Raw genomic sequence first — 9,990 nt, 5'->3', positions numbered from 1 at the left:
ACTATTGTGCACTGTCCTCTCTGACACCTGCAAAAATTATAATTTTTTTCTGGGAGTGAGGCACAATGGAAAAGGGGAATTGACAGGACAAGTTCTACAAGGCAGTGGCAGAAACTGCCTATGGGAGAGAGTTTATAAACCTCAGAAGTTTTGATTGCATGAAGAATACAGAGAATAGAGAGAGATTAGATAATTATAGGGGTCATGAACCAGAGAATGAGGGTCTAAAGTAGACAGAGAGGATGGATAATGAAGAGAATGAGAGAATACTCTTTCTGGAAAGGGGTGCAAAAAGGGAAATTTTAAAGAATAATGAATAGGAAGAACTAGTTGAAGGGGAGGAGAGGAAAGGGGGAATCTATTTCACTCACTGAGATGGAAAAAAAGGAAGGGAGAAATATATCCAGTAAAAAGTTGGAAAGAAAAAGAATCTAATAAGCAAAACCCCAAAAGGAAAGGGGGTAATAAATCAGAATAAAGGATCAGGAGTGAGAGGAAGAGAGCCAGTGGGAATAAGGAAACTTTAAAAAATTATTAAGGTTAAGTAGCTGAAGGAATACAGTACCGTGTTTACAGCAGAAGAGGAAAGAAAACATAAGTTAAAAAAACAACCCAACAACATTAGAAAGAGCTGGAGGAATAAATTTAACTCATAACTTTAAATTGTTTATTAAACAGTCCAATAAAATGAAAAAGAGCCATAGATTGGAGAAGAAAACAAAACCATACAATCTGTTACTTACAAAAACACACATAAAAAACAAAGACATGCACAAAATAGAACTGAGGTGATGGAAAAACATTTACCATTTGTGACATGAATCCAGAAAAAGCAGGAGTTGTAATAATGTTATATGTTAAAGTAAAAACAATCATTCAAAAAATAAAAAGGGACAAGCAAGGAAACTACATTATGCTGAAAGGAAGCATAGACAACAAACTAATATCAGTTTTAAACACATATATGTTACATGCTTTAGCATCTAAATTCACAAAGGAAACATCTGAGCTACAAGAAGACACAGACACATGATAGTGCTAGGAGGTTTTAATATATTCACCTCAGTTTTAAATAAGTCAAATAAAAGGAAAAATATAGAACCGGACAAATTGCTGGATAAATGAGTTAAAAGATTTATGTTATCTTCTAAATGATAATAAAAGGGATATACACATGTATACACACATATATTTTGTTGTTTTTCAGTTGTTTCATTTGTATCTGATTCTTCATGACTCTATTTGGGGTTTCTTGGCAAAGATAAATTTGTTATTTCCTTTTCCAGCTCATTCTATGGATGAAGAAACTGAGGCAAACAAAATTAAGTGACTTGTCCAGGGTCACACAGTTAGTAAGTGCGTGAATGAGGTCATATTTGAACTTAGGTCTTCCTGATTCCAGACCTGGAGCTCTATCTACTGTGCCACCTAGCTGAGATATGTGTGAATGCATTTATATATGTGTATATAAATATACACATGTATACATATATTTCTTAGTACTGCATGGAACTTTTTCAAAAATAGACCCGTGCTATTGCATAGAGGTATTGCAAAGAATTGTAAATAGGCAGAAATAGTTAATAAATCAATACATCTTTTGTAGACCATAACACGATAAAAATAGTAATTGGCTGAGGGACCATAAACAGAAATTTCAGGGACCACAAACTTAATAATGAGATTCTAAATAACAAGTGGGTCAAAGAAGGGATCATAAAAATAATTAGTAACTATGGAAATGAAAATGATAATTAAAAAATAATATACCACAATTTCTGGGATGCAGCCAATACAGTTCTCAGGGAGAAAATCATATCTCTACAAATATGTATTAACAAAATAGAAAAAGAAAGGATTAATGAAATGAATGCACATAAAAAATTAGAAATCCAACAAATAAGCAAACCTAAAAGGAGGAGATCCTAAAAAGCATAGAGGAAATAAATTGGAAACAAAAAAATTAAAAGCTGTTTTTAAAAAGACTAATAAAATTTAAAAACTCTTAGCTAATTTGATTAAAAAGAAGAGATAAGAATATCAAATAAACAAAATAGCAAATTAACAAGGTGAAATCACAACAAAACCAGAAGAAATAAGAAAGTAATCAGAACATATCATATGCAGATCTTTTTCTAGAAAAACTGAGAATGCACCCCGCAAAGTAGAGAAGTATCTTTTTTTTTTCTTTTTGGAGGGGGAAAAGGCAGGGCAGTTGGAGTTAAGTGACTTGCCCAAGGTCACATGGCTAGTAAGTGTTAAGTGTCTGAGGCTGGATTTGAACTCAGGTCCTCCTGACTCCAGGGCTGGTGCCCTATTTACTGTGCCACCTAGCCACCCCTAGAGAAGTATCTTTAAAAATATCCAAACCATCAGAAGACCAGTTAGAGATCTTTAAAAAAACCCAAATAAACCCAGTGTCAGAAAAGAAAGTAGATCTAATTGTAAAAGAACTATCACAAAAAAATATTAAAAACCACAACAGCCGCAACAACCCATCATTCAATTTCAAAACTCCTGTCCCTGATGGATTCAAAAGAGAATTCTATCAAACTTTTAAAGAACAATAAGTATCTGTACTTCATATGTTATTCTCAAAAATTCAGAAAGAAAGTACCATGCCAGAATCCTTTTATGAGACAAATAGAGTCCTAATCCCCCAAGCAGGGAAAAATTTAAGACAGAAGGAAAAGTATAGGCCAATATCATTAATGAATATTGACTTGAAAATTTTAAACAAAATCCTGTCAGATTATAGTGATTTATCCTTTAAGAAAGCATTCATTATGACTAAGTGGGATGTATACCAGAGATACAAGGATAGTCCAACATTAGGAAAGAAGTCAACATAACTAACCATATTGAAACCCAAATCATCATGAACCACATGATCATTTCAATAGATGCAGAAAAAGCCTTTGACAAAGTACACCACTCTTTTATGCTAAAAACCTCACAAAGTATTGACATAGAGGGACTTTTTTAAAAATCATAAAAAGTCTTTCTAAAATAAAAAGCAAGCATCACGTGCAATGGGGATATGATAGAACCTTTCCCCATAAATACAAGAGTGAAGCAAAAATGCTTACTTTCCCCACTATTATTTGATATAATTCTGGAAATGCTAGCAACAGCTATATGATAAGAGACAGAAATCAAAAGCATAAAGATAGGTAAAGAAGAGATAAAACTAACCCTACTTACTGATATTATGATGGTTTACTTAGAAAATCTTAGGGATTCAGCAAAGATACTTAACTGAAAAAATAATAGCGCCAGTTAAGTTGCAGGCTAAAAAATAAACCCTCAAAAATGAACAGCAATTCTACATACTAACAACAACAAAAAAAAAAAACAGGAAGAAAATAGTAGAAAGGGAAATCCTATTTAGAATAAATAGAAAATACATAAAATATCTGGGCACTGATTTACCAAAACAAACAAAATACTTGTATACACTCAATTACAAAGTGTTCCTTAAAGAAATAAAGAACAACTTAGCCTGAGAAATCTTATATGAATAGAAGCAAAGTGAAGTGTGCAGATACAAGAAAACATTATGCAGAGTAGCAGCAATATTGTAGCAATGATTAATTGTGAAAGATTTATCTACTGGGATAAAGACACAGATTTAAGACCATTCCGAAGGACTCATGATGAAAAATGCTATTTGCCTCTAGAGAGAAAACTAATGAATTCTTGAGTAGAGATTGAAACATTTTTTTCACTTTATTTTTTTGTTTTTTTTGAAGTTGTATTTCCTTCTGCAATGTGGGTGTTATGGAAATATTTTGTATGAATTCACGTGTATAATCTATATTGTATTGCTTGCCCTCTCAAGGGATAGGGGAGGGATGAGAGAAAGAGAGAGAATTTAGAACTAAAATAAAAAAATTAATGTTAAAATTTTAAAAAGATATATAATTCAGAAATATTTAATGAAACAAAATAGATTTAAAATAAAGCAAAAATAAACAAACAATAACTTAAATAGCAGAAGAATATTCAGTGTTCATGGGTGGCCCATACTAATGTAATAAAAATGGCAAAACTACCTTAATACTAGAAAATTAATGTATACTTTTAATGTCACACAAAATAACTAAGGGGATACTTTATAGAGTTGATAAAATAATAACAAAATTTATCTAAGGAAACAAAAGATCTAGAATGTCAAGAAAAATGATAAAGAAGTAGGGATGAAGAAGGAATAGAATGACTCAACCTCAAACTACATTATAAAGGAGAAGTCATCAAAACCATCTGGCATGGAAAACTCTTTCAACTGCATATATGTATGTATTTATTATTATTATTATAGACTAGGTTTCTTGATCTTGCCTGGGCTGGAAGAACATTAGCTACTCCTGGGGCCAATCTGGGCATTGATTAGTATGGTAGCTCTAATTTGCTTTGTTTTTCTGACCTAGTCTAAGTTCACCCCTCTGGAGACAAGCTGGTAACTCTCTCTGCCTGGGGACTTACTGTCTTGTGCCAGATTTAGTATGGCTACCAGTCTGACTTTTAACCCTACTGTGTCTCAGACCTCCTGAGCTCAAGCAATCCACCAACTGTAGCACTCAGCCTACTCAACGGCAGAAGTTACAGTGTGCACTCCCATGTCCAATTCAACTCCATTCGGGGAAAAAAAAAAAGAAACTAAAGAATATTGAGGGGCGGCTAGGTGGCACAGTGAATAGAACACCGGCCCTGGAGGCAGGAGGACTTGAGTTCAAATGTGACCTCTAACACTTAACACAAAAACTATCCTTGTGACCCTGGGCAAGTCACTTAACCCCAATTGCCCTCCAAAAAGCAAAAAGAAAAAAAAAGAATATTGAGAAGATTCTCAGCAGTGAACTGAAACTGCAGAGAATTTCTGATCAAGGCTCTATTAATTAGAAAATTAAATTAAGCCATAACCCTCCACTACCTCTAGCTTTCCAGTTAATTGAGATTTCACTGTAGTGAACATGTTATAACTATTTTTAAAGGCTTTGTTACATTGTTTCTACAACATGATATCTCTTTTTTTGAATGGGTTAAGTATTATTATCCTGATTTTACACATGAGAAAATGCAACTTCAGGTGATTAAGTGACTTGACTGAAATTACCAGTTAGTGGTCAAGTTGAAGCCAGCTCTCCTGATTCCCCATTCACTTCTCCTTGTCCACTAGATCAATGCTGCCTGCCTCTTCAACACGATAGAATTCACTGACACCAGAAGCAAAGCATTGAATAAATAATAATCATTGTCATAATAGCTAACATTTATATATTGCTTACTATGTACCAGGCTCTGTGCTAAGTGCTTTGCAATTATCATTTCATTTGATCCTCACAAGAACCTTAAAAGGAAAGTGCTATTATTATCCCCATTTTACAGATGAAAAAACTAGGCAAACAGAGGTAAAGTGACTTGCTTTGAGTCACAGAGGTAGTGTCTGAGGCTAAATTTAAACTCAGGACTTCCTGATTCCAAGTCTAGCACTCAATGTACTCTATACTATGCCATCTACCTGCCCTTGTGTTGAGTTGTGTTTATACATCAAGGAAAAAAAAACACATATTTACATAAGGACAAAAAGAAATGTTCTGACTCCTTTTTTGGCTAATACTGACACATCAATGTAGTGAACTAACTGGCATGGGGAACTCCCACAGATGAAGACTAGCAATTTGACTGCAACTTATAGCCTATGGGAGTCGTTTGGAGTTCTGATAGGTTAAATAAATTTCCCATAGTCACAAGTTAGTCAGTCAGTCAATAAACGTTTATTAAGCACCTACTGTGTACCAGGCACGGTGCTAAGCACTGGGGACAAAAAAGGCAGTCTTCAAGGAGCTTACAATCTAATGGGGGGAAAGACAACACAAATGAGGAAATTGAAAAGTGGCAATGGGAGATGAAGGAAGGTGCCCAGTAAGGGGGCATGATGGCAATGTTCAGAGGAGTGTGGCTAGGTGGGAAACAGAGATGGGCAACCTGGATGCCTTCCTTAAATTGAGGTTCTGGAGCAACTTTCCAGCTCTATCCTCTCTGAGGGCCAGGGGGTACTGAGGGGATGTGAATTTGAGGGTTGAAGTGATATTGTATGATGACGAAATTCTTATGATTTTTCAGGGGTGGAATTGAACTTCATGATTCCCAAACTAGGACATCATTCTTCCTTTCAATGTGTTTAAACATCAAGGAAAATACTCTTCATACATAGGAAAAGCAAGATCATAATATTTATATATAGCTTAGGCGGTGTGAAGTTGGTGGTCATGTAAGTATGGGACTTGTAGCATTCATAGGTTAAAAGGAGGTGGAGCGTGGGCAGATCATGCTTCCTCCTAGCACTCTGGCAAGCTGATTCAGTGCAACACCTTAGCTAGTGTTGGCATCCCAGTGAGCAAAGGCAGCTCCCTTCCAATTTTGCGGGGAAAAATTAGACCATCATTTTCTGATTCACATAGAAATCTGGAAGCAGACCCAAGTGTCCGCATCTGTAAGGCAACTGTTGCCTGCCTCACCCTTTGTCTGTGAATATGCTTACTTTTACTGAGAGCTGAGGACCTGTGCCCTGCCTAGTCACACTTGTGGACCAAGACATGTGGGGACGCGCTGACTCATAAACCAACAATGAATAGAGTATTATCAGAGTATAAGTGTCAAGACTTTGTTGTGGTTGATGTTTCTGGTACACAATGAAAACACATAAACACACTAGAAGTGGCTGAAGTCATAAGATAGTGTCTAGTTTAAAAAACAGTCAACTGTCTTTTCATTTTCTCTTCTAATTAGCGCTCATTTGTGTGTAGGCTATCACCATAGTACATGCAAGTTTCTGAAAAGGCAACCTTTGTAAAGTTGAGATAGATATTAATGGGTGAGTCCCAATTTTTGTCAAATAGAACAATTTTTGACCTTTTTCACACTTATTTAAAGAAAAAAAGGCCCATGCACTGAAAAATTGTTATTAAAGATGTAATGTTCTATGCTCCACAAGAACATGGATTACACATCTGTGTGTCAGCATGCTACACGTAAGCATGCATTTTCCTTACAAAGTTGGGACCATAAAAATAACATATGCAAGAAAAGAAGAATAAAGGGTGTAATTGGAGAGATGTATGATGGGAAGGAGAAAAGATAATGAATAGACAGTCCAAGTATTCCATTAATGTCTAAGCGATCTCAAGAGATCTAGAGGAAAGTCCTCAAAAAGTCGAGTGGATCCCCTGTGGAAGTTTTATAGGAGGCCAATGACAAGAGTCCTAAAAGATGAGAAGGCATAGATGAGTTGTGATCTATAGACAAGATCACAAATCCAATGAATTTAGTCAATTAATTTATCTCTGAGGGTGCTTGGGTTGGTTCCTCTTCTTCTCCACTGGGTTTGGATGGTGATGGTATGGTGTGTGTGTGTGTGTGTGTGTGTGTGTGTGTGTGTGTGTGTGTGTATGTGTGTGTGTGTGTGTGTATGTGTGTGTGTGTGCGTGCAAGAGAGAGAGACAGAGAGACACAGAGACAGAGAGAGAGACAGAGAGAGAGAGAGAGAGACAGAGAGAGAGAGAGAGAGAGAGAGACAGAGAGAGAGACAGAGACAGAGACAGAAAGAGAGAGAGAGAAAGAGAGAGACAGAGAGAGAGAGAGAGAATGTGGAAAAATACTTTATACTTCCTGGCTCCTTGGTAAAGGAAGCAGTTACAGTTCCTAGTCTGGACCTGAATAGACTCAGGTAACTTTAGGATTGAAAATCAATCAATTGCTTATTAAACAACTACTAACTGTCCGATCTTTATCACACACACCACCCCCATCCTCCAAAATGAATTTTTGTGGCTCCCATTGATTCTAGGGTCAAATATGAAATTCTCTGGTTGGCATTCAAAGCTCTTCATAATCTAGCCCCCTCCTACCCTTGCAGTCTTCTTACACCTTACTTCCCAACACGTACTCTGACACTGAATTCTTGGCTCTTCCAGGTAATAATATGCTCCATCTTTTGGTTCTGGGCATTTTCTCTGGCCGTACCCTACTCCTGGAATGCCCTTCCTTCCCTCTAACTACTGACCTCCTTGACTTCTTTTAAGCTCCAAATAAAATCCCACCTTCAATAGGAAACCTATCTGAACCATCTCATTTCCAGTGCCTTCCCTTGGTTAATTATTTTCTGTTTATCCTTTACATAATTGGCTTTGTATATATTTGTTTTCATGTTGTCTCCTCCATTAGATCATAAGTTCCTTGAGGGCAGAGACTATCTTTTCTCTTTATGCATCCCCAGTGCTTAACCCAATGCTTGGCATATAATAGGTGCTTAATAAATGTTTATCGATTCATTGAAGTGAACTAGAAAGAACCTTAAAAGTAATCTATTCCAATCATATCATGTTACAGATGGGGAAACTGAGACCAGAAGAATAAAGTGGCTATTATAAAACCATGCAGATAGAAATTTAAATCTAGGTCCTATTAGAGACTCCAAATTCATTGCTATTCCTACTGTACCACATTGAACCCCAACATCTTTTTTCTTTTAGAGGCAATGGAGGTTAGGTCATACTGTTAGGTTACTGAGGGTCATACAGCTAGTAAGTATCTGAGGCTGGATTTGAACTCAGGTTCTCCTGACTCCAGGGCTGGTACCCTATTCATTACAGCACCTAGCTGTTCCCTGTCCTTAACATCTTCTGATGGTACAATCTCCCTGAAAATTGTTGAAGACTTTGACAGTAAAGTTTGAAGTTATAGAGAGCCTCTGGAAGACTGAGGACCCTTTTATGACTTTTTTAAGTGAAGTAGACTCTTGGGACAATTGACCCTATGTGAAACCCAGTTGCCATGTAGCAAGCATTGCTTTGGCTTACTATAACTTTATTATTTAAAATACAGATATGTTGTTGCTATAAAGGGTGTATACATATGTGCATGTAGTTATATGTCCACAATATATGAATGAATACATATATGTATATACATATTCATATTTATTTTTATTACAGCAACAAAATATACCTAAAATATTTATAGATTATGTATATGTAATATGTTATTATATCCCTATATCTATTAATTGCATATCAGTACAGATTATGTACAACTTAAATCTGTTTATTTGGCTAATGACCAACCCCTTTGGCCCTGAAGAGCCTGAGGACAAAGTAATGTTACCTAATTCTCATTAGTTTATTTCACAAATGAATGGCCTTTCGTTGAGTTACTCTCGGTTTTGTTTTATCCACCTGTGTTTACCATGAAATGTCCTATTACCTGCTTCCATTGCTCTAATCTTAGCTTCTACCTTGAGAATTACACAGAGTGGGACAAGATTAAAATGCCAGATTGTCCTCTAAAGCTCTGACTGTGCGCAGCATGAACACAACCAAACAAGTAGCGTGGTTTTAAAAGCAGCACAAAACCTTTCCTCAGTTGTTTCTTACAGGTTTCCTCACTCGGTACAAGTGAGACTCCTGCTGGTCACATGGGAATGGCATTATCTACTCTTTGCCTTTTAATGACTCTTCTCTGGCAGTAGCTTCACCCTATTCAATTTTGTTTTTGCAGAGAGCAAAATAGGGGGGAGGATGCTGGCAGATACTATTGGGCCTTTGGCAACGAGGAGCAAGGAGAATCTGGGCTTTGCATTGGATGGCCAACAGGAAATTATCAAAGTGAACAGTGGTAGTTTTTATATACTCAGAGTTTGTGACTGTCAACAATTCAGGTTGATGTTGGATGAGGAGGTCATTGAAGATCATTTAAAAGACCTAATTACTTTCCCCAAAGGGCAGTGAATGTGTTAGATGGTGGTGACTGTAGGTAGAGATGCTGGCCACATTCTCTCACCGAATTGGCCTCTTTCACCTTTTGGCACCCTACCCAACTCCCTTAGTCCCCAACAACCTCAGAGGTTTTGTACTTAATACCTTTATAGCATCCTTTTCTTGTCATGGGCACAATTGCTGAGGGACTGGGCTGTGGAGAAGAGACATCTAT

Source organism: Petaurus breviceps, unplaced genomic scaffold, assembly GCF_028583685.1.
Source record: "Petaurus breviceps papuanus isolate PSGF00001 unplaced genomic scaffold, PetGlider_PUasm1.0 154, whole genome shotgun sequence".
NCBI classification, from domain to species: domain Eukaryota; kingdom Metazoa; phylum Chordata; class Mammalia; order Diprotodontia; family Petauridae; genus Petaurus; species Petaurus breviceps.
This window is presented reverse-complemented; position numbering follows the sequence as displayed.